The following is a 22,321-nucleotide window of genomic DNA, read 5'->3' as shown; positions in this document are numbered from 1 at the left end:
AATTATATATTAGATTTTAATGTTATCAGTGTTTACCTTTGAACGTTTATATTGTATTGTCCTGTCACCAGCCATGTGTACGATTATCGGCCGAAAGCCTCTCTGGAACCAATAATCACCCCATGTAAAGGTATCTTTATAAGTTAAAGATTCAGAATACTATGACTTTTATCATATCCTGAACAGTCAAGTTTTTTATGAACCGTTAAGGTTTTCTGGTTGAAGTAAAAAAAACTCTGAGTGTTTACAGTTTGAAACCATAAAATGTTGAAAAATTATGTCATTCTTGAGTATATCACTCAATGGTGCTCATAAACGTGTCAAATTTGATCTATAATATACTTTAATATACGTTACTTTAATCTTTAATATACTTAAGAACAGGGCCCCAGACATCACACAGGGGGTCTGAAACACCGCACAGTGGTCCAAAATATCGCTGTGCTCTGCCTGGGGCCCCATATGCTGCCTGGGGCCCCTGTGCTCTGCCTGGGGCCCAATATGCTGCCTGGGGCCCCTGTGCTCTGCCTGGGGCCCCATGTTCTGCCTGGGGCCCCTGTGCTCTGCCTGGGGCCACTGTGCTCTGCCTGGGGCCCCATAGGCTGCCTGGGGCCCCTGTGCTCTACCTGGGACCACTGTGCTCTGCCTGGGGCCCCATATGCTGCCTGGGGCCCCTGTGCTCTGCCTGGGGCCCCTGTGCTCTGCCTGGGGCCCCATGTTCTGCCTGGGGCCACTGTGCTCTGCCTGGGGCCCCATATGCTGCCTGGGGCCCCTGTGCTCTGCCTGGGGCCCCTGTGCTCTGCCTGGGGCCCCATGTGCTGCCTGGGGCCCCTGTGCTCTGCCTGGGGCCCCTGTGCTCTGCCTGGGGCCCCATGTTCTGCCTGGGGCCCCTGTGCTCTGCCTGGGGCCACTGTGCTCTGCCTGGGGCCCCATGTTCTGCCTGGGGCCACTGTGCTCTGCTTGGGGCCCCATAAGCTGCCTGGGGCCCCTGTGCTCCGCCTGGGGCCACTGTGCTCTGCCTGGGGCCCCATATGCTGCCTGGGGCCACTGTGCTCTGCCTGGGGCCACTGTGCTCTGCCTGGGGCCCCATATGCTGCCTGGGGCCACTGTGCTCTGCCTGGGGCCCCATATGCTGCCTGGGGCCCCTGTGCTCTGCCTGGGGCCCCATATGCTGCCTGGGGCCCCTGTGCTCTGCCTGGGGCCCCTGTGCTCTGCCTGGGGCACCATGTTCTGCCTGGGGCCCCTGTGCTCTGCCTGGGGCCACTGTGCTCTGCCTGGGGCCCCATATGCTGCCTGGGGCCCCTGTGCTCTGCCTGGGGCCCCATATGCTGCCTGGGGCCCCTGTGCTCTGCCTGGGGCCCCTGTGCTCTGCCTGGGGCCCCATATGCTGCCTGGGGCCCCTGTGCTCTGCCTGGGGCCCCTGTGCTCTGCCTGGGGCCCCATGTTCTGCCTGGGGCCCCTGTGCTCTGCCTGGGGCCACTGTGCTCTGCCTGGGGCCCCTGTGCTCTGCCTGGGGCCCCATATGCTGCCTGGGGCCCCTGTGCTCTGCCTGGGGCCACTGTGCTCTGCCTGGGGCCCCATAGGCTGCCTGGGGCCCCTGTGCTCTGCCTGGGACCACTGTGCTCTGCCTGGGGCCCCATATGCTGCCTGGGGCCCCTGTGCTCTGCCTGGGGCCACTGTGTTCTGCCTGGGGCCCCATATGCTGCCTGGGGCCCCTGTGCTCTGCCTGGGTGTAGGACACTGGTGACGTCACTTATCTCCGGACATTAGCTCCGGACATTATCTCCGGACATTAGCTCCGGACATTATCTCCGGACATTAGCTCCGGACAAAGCCACGGAAGTTGGCACAAATTGCAGGAAGTAGTATTCTAGGCAATTATATATTAGATAGTCAACACGGTCACTAAAAATGTGTTGAGAAAAATATAAGCATATTAAGTACCAAAGATTTGTGAAAAATCAAATTATAAGCAATCAGGAATCCATTATACTCCAGTGCTGCCATATTCCAGAACTGCAGAAATAGAAGAAAACAACCACACTCAGATTGTATATTTGCGGCCAATCATTCAGTGTCCCAGCTACGCTTTCAGGTGCTTGAACAGGTTGAGCGTCCCAGACGAGGTGGGAACCACATAAAACTACTACATCAACGTGAATCCTATTGGATTTTTACCTTACAGACACTAATGCCCAAAGGTCTCAATAGGGAACTTGATTTGATTTGACTAATATTTCTTTTCCAGGTGGCCATGTGACCTCCCGCTGAGTTATATGTCATTGCATATCATGTTACATATGGTATTACACATATTGTACGTTTCCAGCCATATTCTTGTTTTAACTCCCTTTATGTAGGTGTAAGCATGCTGACCTTCTCTAGTTTCAATTTACTAACCTATCCTCCCACTTGCAGGTAGCCTGAGTACCGTTATCCATTACGCTCTACTGGGGTAAGTACCCAGACCAAGTATTTTTCCTTTTTTATTTTAATTTTTATTATTATTATTTTTATTTTTTATTTTTATCTTTTTATTTGTATCTTTTCCACTCTTCAATTTTAATTTTTGTTTTTTATTTTTTATATGTTTCATTTCTATTTTTCTTTCAATATCACATTTATTTTTATTTTTTATTTTTTTATTTTTATTTTTTATTTTTTACTTTCCTCATTTTTTCCTTAACATTTTATTTTCGTACCTTATTCTTGTATTTTCATCACTATTTCATTTCTTTTATTTATTTCGCTTATTTTTGTATCCTTTTTCCCCCCCCTAAGGTTGTCCTTTTGATTCTAGTTTTTATTCTTCAATGTACTGTTATACCATCGCCTTTATTTTTATTTCCATTTTTATTTTTTATCTATTTTTTTCATTCATCCATTTCGTTTTTATTTTACAACCCCTATTTTTCTATATTTTTTTCTCACATACATATATGATTTTTCCAATTTTGGTTTCATTTTTATCTTCTCATTTTTCATTCACTCTGACTTGTTCTGTTATCTCTACTACCTCTCTCTCTTTTTCCTATATCAGGCTCCCTTTCTTGTTCCTTCCTTGTATTATCCCATTCCCTTGTCCATCCACACATTCCAATGCCCCCTTTTTCACTTCCGGCTTCTTCCCCAATTGCACTATGTTCTTGGCTCTAACACAGCTGAGCCACCGCTGCTATGTACACGCGCCGCAGCGCCTACCCACATTGCGCATGCGCCGTACCCATTTTACCCCACGCTTCACTCCTGGCTTAACACAGGCGAGCCACCGCTGCTATGCGCACGCGCATTAGCACACACTTTCAGTGCGCAGGCGCCCTACGCTCTGTACTGGCCCTGCTTCTCTTGCGCTTGCGCTTCCCTCGTGCATTCCACCCTGGCTCCCAGCACACTGCGCAGGTGCCAGGCACCCTGCGCCTCCATCTTCCAGTGTCCGACGTCATCTCCTCTTTCTTCCCGCCCTACCTAATTTCCTGCCCCGGGTTTATTTCAATCACAGTCACCACTCATGGGCCACACCACTGCTGTTCTTCCTGACATAGGACCCACAAGGTATGGTATATACTGGTACGTACTAGCGTACCCTCTCCAGCACTTTCATCTTACAAGCCCTTTATTCTCAGTTCTTACAGGGACCCCATTCCCTATCCGTGCTGTTCCGGATTTATCCAGTGTCCTTCTCCTACAGTGGTATGTTGCGCTGTGTCCCCATTACCTCTCCTTGCCCCTTGTCTGGCTTCCTTTGGCTATTTTTGCTGTTGTGCTGTTATGCTCGGTCTGCCTTTTTGCTCTAATCTCTGTCCCTCTCTGCACCTTATCTCTAATTAACGTCCCTTTCCACCCTTCTCAGGAGCCTACGTGTCCCTCTTGACGTTAGCTCACCTCCCCTGCTCTCCTTCTTGAAGGTCAGTTATGTTTAACACTTTGCATGTCATAATAACTATTGCTGTTCTTTTATGTACTAACCGTACCAAATTTATCATGTCTTTTCATGTGGTAACTGCATCATATTGGTCATGTGTTTGTTACTAGTAAGGCACCACCGTCCACTTCCTCCACCCTCGCCTCCTTGCTCTGTAGCAGTCCATCTTTATTTTTTATAACATTTCTCAGGGCAATTCTTGTAAATTTTTGTATATATTATATTGTGATATTGTATATAGTAATTTTTATATGGGTTCCCCGCTACTTTTGTATGCTGCCTAATTTTGCATGCTGCCCCTTTTTGGTATCCTTTTCACATTCTCCTGCTCTATATATTGTAGCTGTATATGTATAATTTTGCTTTATGTTACACATGATTTCTAATATTATGTTTTGCTGCATTTTTTCAGTGAGGTTTGACAAAGGCCCATATAAGGGTCGAAACATTACCTCAGCAACTGATTATACCACTGTGGTGTTCCTATTAAAATTCTTAAAATCACATTTATGACGCAAATATACAATCTGAGTGCGGTTGTTTTCTTCTATTTCTGAATGGTCTGGATCTCTCCGAGTTCAACCAGCACCTACTCCATTAACTCCAGAGTGCACGTCATTTTCCTTTTATTATATTCCAGAACTGCAACCTCCCTTGAGAGTGCAGAAGTATCAGGCGTTGAGTGTTAGAGACACGGCTGATGTAAGGGACGCTGATACCCGACCACCACTGAGCAAGACACAGAAGTTGAAAAGTCCAATGATAAAACATACACATAGTAGTAAATGTGTGGATCAGGCAATATTCAAATTCATTTGCATGCTTTTTCCTGCGAAATTCAAATCTTGGAGAAGTTATTCTCTGAAAATGTAGTCTCTCCAGACCCCAAAGCATAATAGATGCTCCAGTGTCTCCGTTGCTCCCCGTGAGGTGAGCATAATGATTTTTTTTTTATTTATTTTTGATGATCCACTAAACTTCTGAAAAGGGGGGTCAGCGGTCACCATTTTGCTGAATCTGCATGGAAGTGACTTTCCAAAAATCCACATTTTGGTGTATGCAGAATTTTGGAAAATTCAAGTAGAATTCAATTCCAGAATGAATTTATCCCAGTATAAATCCTCTAAAATGAGGAACACAGTGCAGCATGAATTTGAGGACTTTAAAGGGAATCTGTCACCCCAAAATTCGCTTATAAGCTAAGGCCACTGACTTCAGGGGCTTATCTACAGCATTCTGTAATGCTGTAGATAAGTCCCTGATGTAACCTGAAAGAGAAGAAAAACAAGTTATATTATACTCACCCCGGGGCAGTGCCGGTTCTGTTTGGGTCTGATGGGAGTCGTGGTCCGGTCCAGCACCTCCCATCTTCATACTATGACGTCCTCTTCTTTTCTTCCTGCCGCGGCCTTGGCGCAGGCATACTTTATCTTCCCTGTTGAGGGCAGAGCAAAGTACTGCAGTGCGCAGGCACCAGGAAAGGTCAGAGAGGCCCGGCGCCTGGGCACTGCAGTACTTTGCTCTGCCCTCAACAGGGCAGATAAAGTAGATAAGCTGTAGATAAGCCCCTGATGCCAGTGGCCTTAGCTTTTAGGTGAATTTTGCGGTGACAGATTCCCTTTAATTGCCTGATCTGTCAGCTGTCTAGAGCAGTGAGGTAATCACACCACTTGTTTTGGGTCGCTGATGTTCTGTGTATGGTGTAGCTGGTTAGTAGGCTGAAAGTAGACATAACTGTATTGATTCCCTCAAATTTGCACATGCCCAAGAATTCAAACAATTTGTGAATCAATGTCAGAGGAATGAAAATAAATGCCTAGCACCATTTCACACACTGCAGAAAACTGCAGCCACCAGAGTGCGGGCTAATGACATCAGGCACAATTGTATGGGCTTTGTAATTATCACATCACTTGGCCTAGCAGAGACAATTAGGAGAACTAGCTTAGCCAGTAAAAGAGATGGAGGCTAGCCAAGCAGCACCATTTCATAATCTTGTGACCTAAGGATAGAGGTCAGAGTACTCAGATCATTGCAAATAGGGATTAAAAAAGTCCTAAATCTGACTACTGCAGTGCTGAAACACATTGAAAATGGGAGTGATAGTCTCAATCTGTGAATAGTAATCCAAAAGATTCTAGTGATAGGGAGGTGCTGTATCTGCATAGTCAGTGTGACTGTGAATTGATTAATCTGTGATATACTGCAGTACAGCACCTTAATGGCAGAATGTTTTATTCTTGACACATTGTAAACATAGAGGACAGTTTAAGGCTATGTTCACACGCTGCGGGTTTTGCTGCAGACCCGCAGCTGTTTTGCAGCTGCGGGTCCGCATCCTTTTTCCATGTAGGTTACAGTACAATGTAACCTAATGGAAAACAAAACCCGCTGTGCCGACGATCCTTTTTTTCTGTGGAAAATCCGCGCGGATTTTCTGCAGAAAAAAAGAAGGACCATGTCACTTCTTGGTGCAGAATCGCAGCGATTCTGCACCCATAGAAATGCATTGAACCGCTAACTTCCCGCATGGGGCTGTGCCCACGTTGTGGGAAGTTAAGCGGATAATGTGCGGGTGGTACCCGGGGTGGAGGAGAGGAGACTCTCCTCCAGGCCCTGGGAACCATATTTGGGTGTAAAAAAAAAGAATTAAAATAAAAAATCATGCTATACTCACCTCTCTGCGCTGCCCGCGGCGTCCGGTCTCAGTTGCTGTGCCGAACAGGACCTGTGGTGACGTCGCGGTCACATGACCGTGATGACGCCAGGGTCACATGACCGTGACGTCACGAAGGTCCTTGTCGGCACAGCCGCTTGCAGCGCCGGGGAGATCCGGACATTGGAGGGTGAGTATAGCCAATTTTTATTATTTTTTACATTACTACTGATGCTGCATATTGCTGCATATGCAGCATCAATAGTACAGCAGTAATCCCGCAGCGGAAACCGCGGAACAAACCACGATAAATCTGCAGGGATAACCGCAGCGGTTTTGCCCTGCAGATTTTCAATTCCGCTGCGGGATTAACCCGCAGAGGAACCTGCAGCGTGTGAACGTGGCCTAATACCATTCTTTCTTATTTTTGCTTTTGACAAAAAATGCAGAAATCAAAGCTTGTGTGTCACAAAAAGAGTGCTTCCTAGCCTGTGAGATGGGCAAACTATAATTTTTGTGTTTGTTTGTTAAAAAAAAAAAAAAAAATCTTCACATTACAAAAATGTAAACTTAGCTGCCTACAGTTCAAAACATGTATGTTGTAAAAATAAAATTAAAAATAAATGTTTTGCACACTTGTTGTAATAGTCCGATATTAGACCCATACAAGGTTCAAAAAGGTTATTACTGCTGTGTCATGTTAAATAGGCTGTTGGTTACCACTGTTTACCATCCATTTTTCCTTAACCCCTTCACCCCCGGAGCTTTTTCCGTTTTTTCGTTTTCGGTTTTTGCTCCCCTCCTTCCCAGAGCCATAACTTTTTTATTTTTCCGTCAATATGGCCATGTGAGGGCTTATTTTTTGTGGGACGAGATGTACTTTTGAACGATACCATTGGTTTTACCATGCCATGTAACAGAAAACAGGAAAAAAATTCCAAGTGTGATGAAATTGCAAAAAAAGTGCAATCTCACACTTGTTTTTTGTTTGGCTTTTTTGCTAGGTTCACCAAATGCTAAAACTAACCTGCCATTATGATTCTCCAGGTCATTACGAGTTTCTAGACACCTAACATGTCTAGGTTATTTTTTATCTAAGTGGTGAAAAAATATTCCAAACTTTGCTAAAAAAAAAAAAAAAAAAAATTGCGCGATTTTCCGATACCCGTAGCGTCTCCAATTTTCGTGATCTGGGGTCGGGTGAGGGCTTATTTTTTGTGTGCCAAGCTGGCGTTTTTATTGATACCATTTTGGTGCAGATATGTTTTTTTGATCGCCCATTATTACATTTTAATGCAATGTCGCGGCGACCAAAAAAACGTAATTTTGGCGTTTTGATTTTTTTTCTCGCTACGCCATTTAGCGATCAGGTTAATCCTTTGTTTTTATTGATTGATCGGGCGATTCTGAACGCGGCAATACCAAATATGTATAGGTTTGATTTTTTTATTGTTTTATTTTGATTGGGGCGAAAGGGGGGTGATTTGAACTTTTATATTTTTTTTAATTTTTTTATATTTTTAAACACTTTTTTTTTTTAATTTTGGCATGCTTCAATAGCCTCCATAGGAGGCTAGAAGCATGCACTACACGATCGGCTCTGCTACATGGAGGTGAAGCACAGATCAGCTCTATGTAGTAGAAATGGTGGTGTACTTTGAGAGCCGACCACAGGGTGGAGCTCAAAGCAATAGGCCATCAACAACCATAGAGTTCTCAAGGAGACCTCTGGTTGTTATGGCAATGCACCGCTGACCCCCGATCATGTGACGGGGGACAGCGGAGCGAGCACTTCCGGCTGCGCGGCCGGGAGCGCTAGTTACATTTAACTAGTTAATGGGCGCGGGCGGATCGCGATTCCGCTCGCGCTCATTGCGTGCACATGTCAGCTGTACAAAACAGCTGACATGTCGCGGCTTTGAGGTGGGTTCACCGCCGGAGCCCACCTCAAAGCGGGGGATCTGCCAGCTGATGTACTATTCCGTCAGCTGGCAGAAAGGGGTTAAAGGGACTCTGTCAACACAGAATGACTGTTCAGGCTAAGTCCAACCACTTGGTGCTTCAAGGCTGTCCCAATCATTTAAGTACAGCTTCCCACCTGCTTGTTTTATCTTAATCTCCACCCCCTTTTCTTTGATTGACAGCTGTGGCTTCAAAGAACCAAAGAAGGGTGGAGACAGATCGAAACCAAGCAGTTGGGAAGGTGTTTTTAGATGATTGACCCCGCCGTTAAGCACTGAGCACTGGTATTTGGTTTGAATACTCATTCTGTGCTGACAGAGCCCCTTTAACCAGGTAGGTTGAAGTCACTTTGACATTACAGAGAACCTGATAGCTGATATATGCTGCCAGTGGATCGGGAAACATTTATCAGACACATGATTTCAGCAATATATGTTTAATTCTGAAACACTGCGGTGTTTCAGAGAAAAACACCGTTTAATAGAGGACGGAGCCACAAGAGAGATTAGTTGGACAGTTGGGTCCCCGACGCCTTCTTCTTGCACATTGCCCAGGAGTGACAATTGGCAAAAAGGGAGGTCTCTCCCTGTACACACCCTCAGAGACCTGTCACTCCAGGAGAGAGGGCAGGAAGAAGCAGCCGGGGACCCAACTGTACAACCATCCTCCTGTGTGGCTCGGCTGCAGCGGTTCAGAGTTAAACACATGGCTGAAATCATGCATCCATGGTCTGAAACATGTGCATATGTGCATAGGGCAGCATATATCAGTTATCAAGTTACTTTAATAAGACTCACTTTGCATTAAAAGGGTTCAATATAGTCCTAGGAGGCCTAAATGTGTGCCGGAGGCCCAGTGTTAATGGCCCCCTGATGAAATAATAAGACGCATTGAACACCTCATAACGTGCCATGATGAAAATCACTAAGTTAGAAGATGGAGAGCCAAGGATTTTGTGTAAAGCTTTCTCTAATCTTTGCTTTATGTGCAAGCCGCTTTCTGGACTGTATTTTTTTTCTGTGCCTACTGTTATCACATGAAATAGTGATCCCATAGTCAAAAAATAAATAATTCAGATATGGGTAAAAGAAAGAGACTGCAAGCATAAGAAAGTTAGTTACAGTAATAAAATATAAGTATTTAAATTAAAGGGGTCCTGTCACAAGTTGAAAAGTAGATAATTTGTACTGTTATTTTACCCCTGTTGATCCTGAGTATTCAGCTTTTTTTTTTTAAATCCACTATACAGTTTTAAAGATATTAGTATTTTTATTTAGTGATAATTTTTATGTTTGGGGATGTGTCTTTACACTACTCTGCATTATTATCCTGTGAACAATGCCATGAAAATTAACAAAAAATAAAAAAGCTCAAATCTCTGGAATCCTATGATGGATTAAAAAAAACCCAGAATGAATACTCAGGGGAGAAGATTGAACAAAATAAAATTAAAATAACAAGCCACTTTCAACCTGATGACAGAGCATTGTGAGACCGATATACACATCAGTCTTTGCCAAATGTAGTTTTTTTTTGCTTCTTTTTAATTCTTTAGTCAAAGTGAGATTGTAGCTGTGTTGTCTTTGAATTCACCTGCCCTTGTAATGCCTAAACTCATAAATGTGAATGCTCATCTATTATCACATCTCTCCATTGTTCCGTATTCACAATGTATAGAGATTAGTCCTTTAGGTTATATCATTGTAATGTCAGATTTGCAAGAATATTTTCTTTTATAAACACATGTCAAGAAAATCACACAGAAAACAGATATATTATATTTTATTATATATTTGATATATTTTAAATACAGAATTGTTGGTTTGATCTTAGAAGGCAGGGAAGAAAGAAAACCCATTGAGCTCCAATCAGCAAATGTGTCAACAACATGTCATCACTCAGAGGTTAAGAAAATGAAGCCTTTGTTCACCATAGCAACTAAAAGGCTTTTTATCAGAAATCCATATATTTTCAGATAATATGTGGTTTTCATAATTATCCTTTCAGGAGTCCTTAAATGCCTTTGAAGCCATTACCAATTAAATATTCATCTTCGGTAAGTATATATTTGAGATACTGTAAAACATGATTAATTTATCATCCTGAGATCTTAAATCATGGTTCACTGGCTCTAACAATACAATTGATCTCCTTGACCCATCAATTCACTATGGCATTAATTAGATTTGAATATGAACTGACTATTGTGGAAAGAGCTATAAAAATTTATAGGACTAAATTTTGACACATGTAAGAAAACAAATTATGTTAGCTTTTTTCCCTTTTCAGTAAAACTATCAATGCAGAATCACTCTCAATTACATGTAGTGATTATTTTTCTCCTACTAGAATTTACTTAGGGTTCACAAATCTAATGGAACCCATACACATTAGATAAAAGTCCACTGAAATGGACAATTTTCAACTTAACAAATGATTAAAAAGCTTTTTCGGTGATATGAATGATCAGTTGTTTTGACCAACGACCAGCAAACACCGGTTGGGCATTTTGGATTTTTTTTGGCAGATGTTAGGCACTTGATGCATAATCAGTGGAATATTCCAATACTGACTAATGCAGTCTGAGATGTACGAAATATTGGGCCAATAACAAATTGTTATTACTTCCATGTAGTGCTTATTTTTCCCCCCAGTTGACTCAATTTATATGGACACCAGTATTAAACACAAATTTTGCAAATTTTACCTCACACAGTTCCTTTCAATCATGTTTTTCATTTATTACGGAAGATTTATTACAATTAATTGTAAACCAGACAACGCACAATAAACCTGCATCCTGTTATGCAAAGTTCTACAAATTGTCTGTGGAATAAAAAATATAAGACTTGTCTTGAATATGGGAATTGTAAAAAGCCATCAACCCATGACAAATCAAGTCAATTATTAACATCATACAGTGTTAGTCCAAAAGTAGGCAAAAAACTCATGAGGTTACTTCATTTTAGCTGATAATGATAATACTTCCAAATGTAACAAGAAAATTATAAATCCCTGGATCATCAACTAGAAATCTAATTCATATCACTTGTGATATTATAGGCACCCAGGTCATTTTTCAACCCTTACAGTACAGAAACATCATAAAACCTTTATAGGCAATTTAATTGAGGATCAACATGGGCAACTTTTATTTTGGTCATGCCAAGTGCCGAATTAGAGAAAAGAGTTTGGTTGGTATCTTCTTGCAAGTTAAGGATAGAGCAATATTTCCTTAGGTTATTTTGACAGGTCACCAATGGTTTGTGCAAAATATGATTGCCTGAGATCTTATTAAGAAAAATTTAATTAATATATTTTGATTTGAGTTTATAAAGAAAACAATCAATACAGCTATTATTATTTATAATTTGCCAAAATGTTGTATTATATGCCAGCTATATACCAGATTCTAAAATAAATCTTGATGTGTGTATATATGGAAAATAATTAATACAGCTATTATAATCTATAGTTTGCCAATATATTGTATTGCATGTCAGCTATATGCTACCTTTAAAAAATAATATATATAAAAAATTGTCAGCTCACCCATGTAGTCTGTGTTCCATCATCGGGATGCAGAGCGGATAGAGGTGAGTACCCAGGACAATCAGAAAATGAACAAATTCTTAATCATGATTAAGACCTCGAGTCGAAACGTGTTGGTCATAAATGCTGCATAGTGTGTATTCTGCTGTGATGTTTTATTGACAATGGTGGATTATTTGTCCTGAATGTCCAAATTTTTACATGGCGAAATAAAAGCTACTTTTTAATGAAAACTGTTCCCACGGATACCGCGGGAATTTGTTCATTTTTTAAAAAAATAATGTTTTGTTTCACCTAAAAGAAACCAATGATATGCCTGCAGATATTCTTAGTATGTTATGCAAGGTCCTTTACTGTATACACTGCTTTATTTCCCTACTACATCAAGTTTTCCACCTCCAATAGGCACATATGACCAAAAATGTTTGATAGAGCATGCGGTGACTGTGTCTGCACCATTATAGTGAATGTCTCTGTCGGCGCATGCACCCGAAACCCGTTTTGGACGTAATCCATGATGGGACCAACGATCGTGGAAAAAAATACGGTGTAAAAGGGCCCTAAGATGCTGTTCTATAGATAAAATGTACTCACAGAAACTAAACACCTTTACATTTTTTGGGACATTATTATCCTTGAAGACTAAAGCACAGGTATGCAAAATTAGGGTTTATGATAATTGTTTCAAATCCATTTACTGATTCTTACAGTGGGAACAGAAAGTATTCAGACCCCTTTTAATTTTTCTCTCTTTGTTTCATTGCAGCCATTTGGTAAATTCAAAAAAGTTCATTTTTTCTCATTAATGTACACTCTGCACCCCATCTTGACTGAAAAAAAACAGAAATGTAGAAATTTTTGCAAATTTATTAAAAAAGGAAAACTGAAATATCACATAGTCATAAGAATTCATACCTTTTGCTCAGACACTCATATTAAATTCACATGCTGTCAATTTCCTTGTGATCCTCCTTGAAATGGTTCTACTCCTTCATTTAAGGCCAGCTGTGTTTAATTAAACTGATAGGGTTCTAAAAAAAAGGACAAACATCTTCAAGGGACCCAAATCCCCCTTCCGCCAGTCGTACAGACATCGACGCAAATGAACGCTTCCCCCATACCCCCTGAGGATCTGGCTCCTGTGACCATGTCTGAACATCTACAGGTAATTAATTTTTCTGAATACTCTTTGGACAAGTCATTTAACCCCTTCGTGACATGCGCCGTACTAGTACGGCGCTGCCGGCACTGCATTAGTGCCAGCCGCAGTACTAGTACGGCGCCCCGATCACCGCGGTCTCACGCTGAGCGCCGCGGTGATCGGGTGCGGGTGTCAGCTGTATATGACAGCTGACACCCCGCAGCAATGCCCACGATCGGCGCTGTCGCCGATCGCGGGCATTTAACCCCTCTGATGCCGCTGTCAATAGTGACAGCGGCATAGAGGGGGATCGCGCAGGGACGGGGGCTCCCTGCGCTCTCCCACTGGAGCAGCGCGATGAGATCGCGCTGCTCCGGTGACCTGGAAGGAGTCCCCGGATCCAAGATGGCCGCGGGACTCCTTCCGGGTCATAAGATGACCCTGCTTGCCGGCGTCTGCTGAGAATCCTCATAGCAGGCGCCGGCAAGCCTCTGTTACGTGCCTGTCACATCGGTGATCAGACCGAGTGCTATGCACACGGTCTGATCACCGATCTGTGATGTCCCCTCCTGGGACAAAGTAAAAAAGTAAAAAAAAAATTTTTCCAAATGTGTAAAAAAAAAAAAAAAAAAAATTCCTAAATAAAGAAAAAAAATATATATATATTCCCATAAATACATTTCTTTATCTAAATAAAAAAAACACCACACAATAAAAGTACACATATTTAGTATCGCCGCGTCCGTAACAACCCCACCTATAAAACTATATCACTAGTTAACCCCTTCAGTGAACACCGTAAAAAAAAAAAAAAAAAAACGAGGCAAAAAACAACGCTTTATTCTCATACCACCAAACAAAAAGTGGAATAACACGCAATCAAAAAGACGGATATAAATAACCATGGTACCACTGAAAACGTCATCTTGTCCCGCAAAAAAAAAGCCGCCATACAGCATCATCAGCAGAAAAATAAAAAAGTTATAGCTCTCAGAATAAAGCGATGCAAAAACAATTATTTTTTTATATAAAATAGTTTTTATTGTGTAAAAGCGCCAAAACATAAAAAAATTACATAAATGAGGTATCGCTGTAATCGTACTGACCCGAAGAATAAAACTGCTTTATCCTTTTTACCAAACGCGGAACGGTATAAACGCCCCCCCTAAAAGAATTTCAGGAATTGCTGGTTTTTGTTCATTCCGCCTCCCAAAAATCGGAATAAAAAGCGATCAAAAAATGTCATGTACCCGAAAATGGTACCAGCAAAAACGTCAACTCGTCCCGCAAAAAACAAGATCTCACATGACTCTGTGGACCAAAATATGGAAAAATTATAGCTCTCAAAATGTGGTGATGCAAAAACTATTGTTTGCAATAAAAAGCGTCTTTTAGTGTGTGACGGCTGCCAACCATAAAAATCCGCCCAAAAAACGCTATATAAGTAAATCAAATCCCCCTTCATCACCCCCTTAGTTAGGAAAAATAATAAAATTTTAAAAAATATATTTATTTCCATTTTCCCGTTAGGCTACTTTCACACTAGCGTCGGTACGGGGCCGTCGCGCTGCGTCGGCCCGACATACCGACGCATACTGTGCAAGCGCCGCACAACGGGGGCAGCGGATGCTGTTTTTCCACGCATCCGCTGCCCCATTGTGAGGTGCGGGGAGGTGGGGGCGGAGTTCCAGCCGCGCATGCGCGGTCGGAAATGGTGGACCGTCGGCACAAAAAAAGTTACATGTAACGTTTGTTGCTGCCGGCTGTCCGCCACAACACGACGCAACCGTCGCACGACGCTTGCGACGTGTGTCAATACGTCGCTAATGTTAGTCTATGGGGAAAAAACGCATCCTGCAGATGACTTTGCAGGATGCGTTTTTTCGCCAAAACGACGCATTGCGACGTATGCAAAAAAACGCTAGTGTGAAAGTAGCGCTAGGGTTAGGACTAGGGTTAGGGTTGGGGTTAGGGTTTCAGTTAGAATTGGGGAGTTTTCACTGTTTAGGCACATCAGGGGCTCTCCAAACGCGACATGGCGTCCGATCTCAACGCGTTTGTTTGCGTTAAAAACGCATGCGTTTTTATAGAAAAAAAACAGAACACACTGAAAAGTCACCCACCACCATCAAGGTGATAAAGGGATCCAAACCCTAACCCTACCCCTAAACTCATCCCTAACCGTTTAATGAACATTTTCTGACAGTCATAGTGCCACGTATTTCAGTGCCACGTATTTCAGTGCCACGTATTTCAGTGCCACGTATTTCAGTGCCACGTATTTCAGTGCCACGATATTTCAGTGCCACGATATTTCAGTGCCACGATATTTAAGTGCCACGTATTTAAGTGCCACGGTATTTCAGTGAAATACGTGGCACTGAAATATCGTGGCATTTACGTGAAATACGTGGCACTTAAATACGTGGCACTTAAATACGTGGCACTTAAATACGTGGCACTTAAATACGTGGCACTTATATACGTGGCACTTATATACGTGGCACTTAAATATCGTGGCATGTACATGATATACGTGGCACTTATATACGTGGCACTTATATACGTGGCACTTATATACGTGGCACTTATATACGTGGCACTTATATACGTGGCCACTGAAATATCGTGGCACTTATATACGTATATACGTATATACGTATATAAACGTATTTCAGTGCCACGTATTTCAGTGCCACGTATTTCAGGTTAGGGGTAGGGGTAGGGTTAGGGGTAGGGTTAGGGTTTTTTGGTTTTTTCTTGTTTTCTTGTGTTTTTCTATAAAAACGCATGCGTCTAAAAAAACGCATGCGTTTTACCGCGATTACATGCGTTTTTTCACACATGCATTTTTAAAAAAAACGCAAGTGTGAAACCAGCCTTATCCTTGGAAAAATAAAAACATGGGGGCTAAAATATAATTTTCGTGGAAAAAAATATATTTTTTATTTTCGCGGCTCTGCGTTATAAACTGTAGTGAAGCACTTGGGGGTTCAAAGTTCTCACAACACATCTAGATAAGTTCCGTGGGGGGTCTAGTTTCCAATATGGGGTCACTTGTGGGGGGTTTCTACTGTTTAGGTACATCAGGGGCTCTGCAAATGCAACATGACACCTGCAGACCAATCCATCTAAGTCTGCATTTCAAACGGCGCTCCTTCCCTTCCGAGCTCTGCCGTGCGCCCAAACAGTGGTTCCCCCCAATGTATGGGGTATCAGCGTACTCAGGACAAATTGGACAATAACTTTTGTGGTCCAATTTCTCCTGTTACCCTTGGGGGAAAAAAAATTGCGGGCTAAAACATCATTTTGTGGAAAGAAAAAATGATTTTTTGATTTTCACAGCGCTACATTCTAAACTTTAGTGAAACAACTGGGGGTTAAAAGTGCTCACCACACATCTAAATAAGTTCCTTAGGGGGTCTTCTTTCCAAAATGGTGTCACTTGTGGGGGTTTCCACTGTTTAGGCACGTCAGGGGCTCTCCAAACACGACATGGGTTCCGATCTCAATTCCAGCCAATTTTGCATTGAAAAGTCAAATGGCGCTCCTTCCCTTCCGAGCTCTGCCATGCGCCCAAACAGTGGTTTATCCCCATATATGAAGTATCAGCGTACTCAGGACAAATTGCACAACAACTTTTGGCATCCAATTTATCCTGCTACCCTTGGGAAAATAAAAAATTTGGGGCAAAAAGATCATTTTTTGTGAAAATTAATATTAATTTTTTTTATGGCTCTACATTATAAACTTCTGTGAAGCACTTGGAGGTTCAAAGTGCTCACCACACATCTAGATAAGTTCCTTAGGGGGTCTTCTTTCCAAAATGGTGTCACTTGTGGGGGTTTCCACTGTTTAGGCACGTCAGGGGCTCTCCAAACACGACATGGGTTCCGATCTCAATTCCAGCCAATTTTGCATTGAAAAGTCAAATGGCGCTCCTTCCCTTCCGAGCTCTGCCATGCGCCCAAACAGTGGTTTATCCCCATATATGAAGTATCAGCGTACTCAGGACAAATTGCACAACAACTATTGGCATCCAATTTATCCTGCTACCCTTGGGAAAATAAAAAATTTGGGGCAAAAAGATCTTTTTTTGTGAAAATTAATATTAATTGTTTTTTACGGCTCTACATTATAAACTTCTGTGAAGCACTTGGAGGTTCAAAGTGCTCACCACACATCTAGATAAGTTCCTTAGGGGGTCTTCTTTCCAAAATGGTGTCACTTGTGGGGGTTTCCACTGTTTAGGCACGTCAGGGGCTCTCCAAACACGACATGGGTTCCGATCTCAATTCCAGCCAATTTTGCATTGAAAAGTCAAATGGCGCTCCTTCCCTTCCGAGCTCTGCCATGCGCCCAAACAGTGGTTTACCCCCACATATGGGGTATCAGCGTACTCAGGACAAATTGCACAACAACTTTTGGGGTCCAATTTATCCTGCTACCCTTGGGAAAATAAAAAATTTGGGGCAAAAAGATCATTTTTTGTGAAAATTAATATTAATTTTTTTTACGGCTCTACATTATAAACTTCTGTGAAGCACTTGGAGGTTCAAAGTGCTCACCACACATCTAGATTAGTTCCTTAGAGGGTCTACTTTCCAAAATGGTGTCACTTGTGGGGGTTTCCACTGTTTAGGCACGTCAGGGGCTCTCCAATCGCGACATGGGCTCCGATCTCAATTCCAGCAAATCTTGCATTGAAAAGTCAAATGGCGCTCCTTCCCTTCCGAGCTCTGCCATGTGCCCAATCAATGGTTTACCCCAACATGTGGGGTATCGGCGTACTCAGGACAAATTGTACAACGACTTTTTTGATCCAATTTCTCCTGTTACCCTTGGTAAAATAAAACAAATTGGATCTGAAGTAAAAATTTTGTGAAAAAAAAGTTAAATGTTCAATTTTTTTTAAACATTCCAAAAATTCCTGTGAAGCACCTGAAGGGTTAATAAACTTTTTGAATGTGGTTTAGAGTACCTTGAGGGGTGCAGTTTTTAGAATGGTGTCACTTTTGGACATTTTCTGTCATATAGACCCCTCAAAGTCACTTCAAGTGTGAGGTGGTCCGTAAAAAAAATGGTTTTGCAAATTTTGTTGCAAAAATGAGAAATCGCTGGTCAACTTTTAACCCTTATAACTCCCTAACAAAAAAAAATTATGTTTCCAAAATTGTGCTGATGTAAAGCAGACATGTGGGAAATGTTGTTTATTAACTATATTATGTGATATAACTCTCTAATTTAAGGGCATAAAAACGAAAAATTTAAAAATTGCTAAATTTTCATAATTTTCGACAAATTTCTGTTTTTTTCACAAATAAATGCAAGTCATATCAAAGAAGTTTTACCACTATCATAAAGTACAATATGTCACGAGAAAACAATCTCAGAATCACCAGGATCCGTTGAAGCGTTTCAGAGTTATGACCTCATAAAGTGACAGTGGTCAGAATTGTAAAAATTGGCCGTGTCACTTAGGTGAAAACAGGCTTTGGGGTGAAGGGGTTAAAGGTCTATGCGATAGAACAAATGTATAAAAACATACGAGGCGGTGACAGAGAAAGCAAATTACGTGACAGAGAGGCTTTCTGGATTTATCTATTGAACACCAGAGTGCCTACAGGGTTAAATCTTAGAAAATAGATGATGTTGCACTATTAATATCTTATTATTGTTTTTGAATATTGTATTATATATATATTTTTTTTTTTTTTCTTCTTCTTTCTTTCAGGTTGGTAATTACACTCAGCTGTGCGGTATTCTTGATATGTGCATATAATTTGTGTTTAATGATTTTGGTGTTTTTTACCTGTCCTAAGGTCACATGTTCTAGATATCCAATGGGATTTGTTAAGGCGGGGTTAATTATTTTCATTGCTATTCACCTGTTAAATTTGTTTTTATATGACTTGCTGGGCTATTCAAGTTTATGCTGTGGACAAAGAGCACCATCCGTGCTCGAAACGCGTTCAGCTAACTTATGGCTTCTTTCCTGGAATAGTTGTGCAGCTATTTGTAAGCAGCTTTTTCCGAATTTTAAATATGTGGAAATAAATTTGATGACTTTTTACTCCGGAGCTGGATTTTCTTCTTACTTACCTGGCAGAGGACATTGGGCGGTGGCGTTTTCCTTGCTCGGATGTCTCTGTGGACTTTCATGGATTTGCTGATAGGGGTGAGCTGAAACACAACTTTTTTTAACTGTTCAATACTAATCAGATAGCCTCAAACCAGGTTGTCAGTCTTGCTGACCCTCCCTCAGGGGCTACGAGTTTGAGCGATTTTTTTATCCTCAAGGGGAAGCGATCTGTACATAGGACACGGTGAGGTGGTAAATACAAGGGTTCTAAGAAAAAGGACAAACATCTTCAAGGGACCCAAATCCCCCTTCCGCCAGTCATACAGACATCAACGCAAATGAACGCTTCCCCCATACCCCCTGAGGATCTGGCTCCTGTGACCATGTCTGAACATCTACAGGTAATTAATCTTTCTGAATACTCTGTCTATTGCAGAAACTTCCGTCTTGCAGAAAGGTCTTACTTTTTCACCCTCTAAGGCTTTAGATAAATTCGTCTTGGTTAAAGATTTATTTTTATTTTGTTGAAAACTAGTCTTGCAGGTCATCCACCACAAACCTGAAATGGCAAATGAGCTGGAGATCGAGGAAGGACAGGCTCTTCAAGATCTCCTGGACCTTCTACATGAGAATGAGGGCGGACCAGGTAGGAGGATATTCCCTTACAAAAACAAATCTATGTTTTCCCCATCATTTTCCCTGGTCCCGGCCATCAAGAATTTTTATGAACTTGCCAAGAGGGACATCATGCACTTATCTCCATCCTCGGAGGCGCCCAGCAATCTTACCCCTAGTGAGAGAAGAGCACTTGTCTCTTTCAAAAACAACAAGGACTTTGTCATTAAGGAAGTGGACAAAGGTGGCAATGTGGTCCTCTGGCCTATCCACCTCTATAAAACGGAAATACATAGACAGTTGAATAACAGTAAATTTTATACCAGGCTTCCTTCTGACCCCACTGAAATTTTCTCCACCAAATATCAGTCCTTGGTTTGTAAAGCTTTTGACTATGGTATCATCAACAAAAGCACAAAACAGTATCTCCAGGTTGAATTTCCAGTCATTCCCAATTTTTATTTGCTCCCCAAGGTGCACAAGTGCTTAACCACTGGATGCCCTATAGTGTCCAGCATAGGAAGCCTCTGCGAAAAGGCCAATGTGTATGTAGATTTTTTTCTGCAACCGCTGGCCACCTCTTTACCATCTTATATTAGGGACTCAGCTCATTTCATCTGTACGTGCCACGATATAACTTGTCCAGAACAAACACTTTTGGTGACTTGCGATGTCGAATCGCTGTATTCAAATATTAGTCACCCAGATGGCTTACAGGCAATGGGCTTCTTTCTCAACAAACAAAAAAACCCAACCGTTTCCACGATTCTTTTCTGATTGACCTACTTAATTTCATTTTACATCACAATTACTTCTTGTTTGATCGAGCTTTTTTTTGGCAGGTATCTGTCGTGGCTATGGGGGCGCGATGTGCACCGGCCTATGCTAATATCTTTTTAGGCTGGTGGGAGGAAACTATCGTGTACGGTTCTGATTCGTTCAAAAGACATGTCCGGCATTGGCATTGCTTTATTGATGATGTTTTCTTCTTATGGACAGGTACGGAACACGAGTGCCTTGATTTTCTTGATGAGCTGAACCATAACAACTTGAACATTATCCTCACACACTCTTTTTCCCCTGATTCAGTGACATTCCTGGATTTGAAAGTTTCTGTCCGGGACAAAGGCCTAATACGGATCTTTACCGCAAGTCCACCGCGACTAATAGCCTACTCAGGTATGATAGTTTTCATCCCCTCCACACCAGAAGGGGTATCCCAGCCGGCCAATTTTTAAGGGCTCATCGTAATTGTACTCTGGATGAGGACTTCTTATCACAATCTATGGCCCTTACTACAAGATTCAGGCAGCGGGGTTACCCGAAGAAAACAATTTCCCATGCTTTTCAAAGGGCCAAGGGACTGAACCAGGATCTGTTAATTTCCCCCAGTGATCGCCATCAGGACAGAAGTGTCCGATTTATCACGGACTACAATGACCAATGGAACCAAGTAAGGAACATTCTAGCATCCTATTGGGATATCCTTACAACGGACACACAAACCTCTCCCTTAGTCACTCCCCATCCTGCCCTAATGGCCAAGAGGGCTCCCAACCTGGGTGACATTCTGACGAGGAGCCACTTTTCACATCCCTCCACCAGTCTGAATCGTGGGATACGATTAAGGGGGTCATTCGCTTGTGGGGAATGTAGTGTTTGTCAATATATCCCAGCTACTAGAGGTTTCTTCACTAGTGTTGAGCATTCCGATACCGCAAGTATCGGGTATCGGCCGATTCTTGCGGGTATCGGAATTCCGATACCGAGATCCGATACTTTTGTGGTATCGGGTATCGGTATCGAAACAACATTAATGTAAAAATGTGTAAAAGAGAGAATTAAAATAAAAAATATTGCTATACTCACCTCTCCGACGCAGCCTGCACCTTACCGAGGGAAGCGGCAGCGTTCTTTGTTTAAAATTCGCGCTTTTCTTTCCTTTACGTGAAGTCCCGGCTTGTGATTGGTTGCGTCGCAGTCACATGGGCGACGCAACCAATCACAGCAAGCCGTGACGTAATTTCAGGTCCTTAAGGATTTTAAAATTACGTCCCGGCTTTGTGATTGGTTGCGTCGCAGTCACATGGGCGACGCAACCAATCACAGCAAGCCGTGACGTAATTTCAGGCCCTTAAGGATTTTAAAATTACGTCCCGGCTTTGTGATTGGTTGCGTCGCAGTCACATGGGCGACGCAACCAATCACAAGCCGTGACGTCACGGGAGGCTAAACACGCGCGCATTTTAAAATGCGCGCTTGTCCAGCCTCCCGTGACGTCCCGGCTTGTGATTGATTGCATCGCGGTCAACCAATCACAAGCCGGGAGGCTGGACACGCGCGCATTTTAAAATGCGCGCTTGTCCAGCCTCCCGTGACGTCCCGGCTTGT

At 42.5% G+C, this 22,321-nt stretch overlaps 1 long non-coding RNA gene across 1 annotated transcript in view; it reads left to right on the top strand.

Moving 5' to 3' along the window:
• Positions 1-2,422: 2,422 nt before the first annotated feature.
• LOC143818006 (uncharacterized) overlaps positions 2,423-22,321 on the top strand; it is a 44,937-nt gene continuing 25,038 nt past the window's right edge. The window contains exons 1-4 of the long non-coding RNA XR_013224255.1: positions 2,423-2,455; positions 3,624-3,690; positions 3,851-3,905; positions 10,548-10,596. This is a non-coding gene — a long non-coding RNA (uncharacterized LOC143818006). The remainder of the gene's footprint in view (positions 2,456-3,623; positions 3,691-3,850; positions 3,906-10,547; positions 10,597-22,321) is intronic.

The sequence above is a fragment of the Ranitomeya variabilis genome, chromosome 3 (assembly GCF_051348905.1).
Source record: "Ranitomeya variabilis isolate aRanVar5 chromosome 3, aRanVar5.hap1, whole genome shotgun sequence".
In the NCBI taxonomy this organism is placed as follows: domain Eukaryota; kingdom Metazoa; phylum Chordata; class Amphibia; order Anura; family Dendrobatidae; genus Ranitomeya; species Ranitomeya variabilis.
The sequence above is the reverse complement of the archived record's forward strand: the minus strand, read 5'-3'. Positions and strand labels throughout refer to the sequence as shown.